The 3,204-nt window shown below is 35.5% G+C and overlaps 1 protein-coding gene across 1 annotated transcript in view; it reads left to right on the forward strand.

Annotated features, from left to right (window-relative positions):
* Window positions 1–3,204, forward strand: part of Spag1 (sperm associated antigen 1) — an 83,010-nt gene that overhangs the window by 20,970 nt on the left and 58,836 nt on the right. The gene's annotated exons all lie outside the window — the stretch shown is intronic.

Here is a 3,204-nt window from a genome sequence, read left to right on the forward strand (position 1 = left end):
TGGTCCCTGTGCTTTGCTAAGCTTGTTCTAAGTAGGTGCTTTAGACCACTGAGCCATCTCACCAGCCCTGTGTATCTTCTTATATGAAGTGTCTCTAAATTCTTTGCACATTTCAAAAACTTAGGTTTTTTGTGTTTTCATTATTGAGTAGGAAAATATATTTCTTGTAGTAGGTACATGTTTTACAGAAATTTTTCTGATATTCTATGGCTTTCCTTTTCTATTTTTTAAAAACAATGTCTTTGAAGAGCAAACATAAATTTTGATGATTTTTTTTTCTTTACACTTTGGGACTTCACATTCTATTTAGGAAATCTTTATCCAATTCATGATTCTTAAGATTTTTCCTAGAAAGTTTAGAGTTTTAACTCATTTATTTATTTTATTAACCAAGTTTATTGGTACATTTAGCTATACATAATGATCACATTCATCATAGGGAATTTATATCTCTATATCCTGTAACTTGATTTTTCCCCCTTCCCCTATCCTCCCTTTACCAGTCTTCCCTTCTTTATTTAAAAAAGCTTTGCTTCTATTTTTTCCTTTTTATCATTTTCTCTTCTCCTTCCTTCCTTCCCCGCACTCCCTCTTTAGTTCCCCTTCTTAACTGAATATTTTCTTCCTGTTTCACAGTATCTATTGTATAGTTTGGTCCTTGTTTACACTTTCAATTTTTTACATCAGAGAAACAATTCAGCATTTACATGTGTGTCTCTGATTTATTTTACTTAAGAGCATGGTCTAGCCCGGCATAGTAGTGCATGCCTGTAATCCTAGTAATCAAGAGATGAGGCAGGAGGATCCTTGTGAGTTGAGGCCAGCTGGAGCTGCAAAGTGAGTTCAAGGCCAGCCTGAACTGCACAGTGAAAGCCTGTGTCAAACGCAAGAAAAAAAAAAAAAAAAGTATGGTCTCAATGTGTGTCCCTTTAGCTAAAACTGTCTCAAGCTTATCCTTCTTTATGGCAGAGTAGTGGCCATATATTTCTTCTTTATCCTATCACCAGTTGATGCGCATTTGAGCAGTTTCCAAGATTTAGCTATTATAAACTGTGCTGCTATAAATATAGATGTGCTTAATCACTGTGGTGAGATGCTTGAAATTCCTTCAGGCAGATACCAAGAAGGGCAATAGCTGAGACAAATAGGCCTAGTTTTTTGAAGAATCTCCATACTTATTTCTACAGTGTTTGAATAGTCTACACTCCCATCAGTAGTGGAGAAGGGTTCCTTTCTCCCCGCATAGCTCCTCCAGCATTTGTTATTAGTTGATTTCTTGATAACAGCCTTTCTTTTAATTTGCATGTCTCAAATGACCAGTGATGTTGAACATTTGATTTGATTTGATTTGATTTGTATTTTAGGGAAGGATCCACAGGGTGTTCAGGGTCTCACTACTACATCAGACTCATAGTGATCCCCTGTTTATAGCCTCCCAAGAGCTGGGATTACAGGCACACGCCACCATGCCCAGTCACAATTGCTGTCTCAGCGGGGGGCAGGGCCAGCATGGCAGGCCCTGGGGATCGAATCCCCAGCCCCTGTGCCTGCTTGCAGGCACTTTAATCTGCTGAGCTATTTGGCCAGCCCTTGAACATTTTAAAATACATTTATTTGGCATTTTTACTTCTACATCTGAGAAGTGTCTATTTCAGATGCTCATTTTTGGATTGGATCATTAAATTTTTTTTTTTTTAGTTCTTTATATTCTAGATAGTTCTTTGTTTGTTTGTGGAAGAGCTGGAATTCTTTTTCCCCCACACTGTGACTTGTCTCTTCACTCTATTGGTGGGTTCTCTTGCTGTTAAAAAGCTTTTTCATAAGATGAGGTCCCAGTTGTTGATTCTTTGTGATAGTTTCCTGTATGATAGGGGTTTTGTTCATAAAGTCTTTGTCAGCATCAGTGTCTTCAAGAGTTCTACCTAATCTATCTTCCAACAGATTTAGTGTTTCTGTTTTCATATTTAGAGCTTCGATCAATTTCTGTTGTAGTTTAGTACATGGTAAATCAGGGTCTAGTTTTAGCACACGGAAAGCCAGTTTTTCCAGCACCATTTATTAAAGAGGCAATCTTTCATTGAAGGTGTTTGGCCCATTTGTCAAATATTCAGTGGTCAAGTGTGTCTGAAGTTGTTTCTGCATCCTCTAACCTGTTCCATTGATCCACAGGTCTGTTTTCTTGCCAATACCATGCTGTTTTTAATCACAGTGGCTTTGTAGTATAATTTAAAGCCAGGTATTATAATGCTCCCTGCCTTATCTGTGTTGCCTAGAGTTACCTTTGATATTCTAGGCCTCTTCTGATTCCAAGTGAATTTTAGTATTATTTTCTGTAATTTTGTGAGATATGCTGTTGGAATTTTTATTGGAATTGCATTAAATCTGTATATCAATTTTAGAAGTATGACCATTTTTGTTATATTAGTTCTTGCTACTAAAGAGCAAAGGATATCTTTCCTTTTTCTGATATCCTATTCAATCTCTTTTTTCAGAGTACTGTCATTTTTAATATAAAGGTCTTTTACTTCCTTTGTTAAATTAATTCCTAGGTATATAATTTTTTAGATTCTTTTGTGAAAGATGTTTTTCTCATTTCTCTTTCAGTGGGTTTGTTATTCGTGTATAGGAAGGCTACTGGTTTTGGAGTGTTGACTTTGTATACAGCTACACTACAGAATTTGGCTATTAAATCTAGAAGTTGTTTGGTGGACTTTTGGGGGTCTTATATATAGCATCATGTGGTCTGTAAGTAATGATATTTTAATATCTTCATCTCCTTTCCTCTCCTTATTCCTTTTATTTCTCTCTCTTGTCTAGTTGTTCTGGCTAATGTTCCCAGAATTATATTGAATAAGAGTGATAACAGATACCTTTGTCTTCTTCCTGATTTTAAAGTAAAAGCTTTCAGTTTTTGTCCATTTAGTATAATGTTGGCCGTTGGTTTCTCATAGATGGGTTTTTCCCCCTCCTTTTTAATTTATTATAACTTTTTTTTTCTTTTTTGCCATAATTTTACTGATAAACAGATAGCAATGAGACAGCTTCAAATCAAATCAATAGGACAGTTTCAATAATTAGCACACTGCATACATTCTTTTTTTTCAAAATTTTATTGATAAACAGCAATGAGACAGTTTCAAATCAAATCGGAAGTACAGTTTCAACAAATAACACACTGCATATATTCTTCTTAGTGGTCAATTG

Source organism: Octodon degus, unplaced genomic scaffold (assembly GCF_000260255.1).
Source record: "Octodon degus isolate 3935 unplaced genomic scaffold, OctDeg1.0 scaffold00118, whole genome shotgun sequence".
Lineage (NCBI taxonomy): Eukaryota > Metazoa > Chordata > Mammalia > Rodentia > Octodontidae > Octodon > Octodon degus.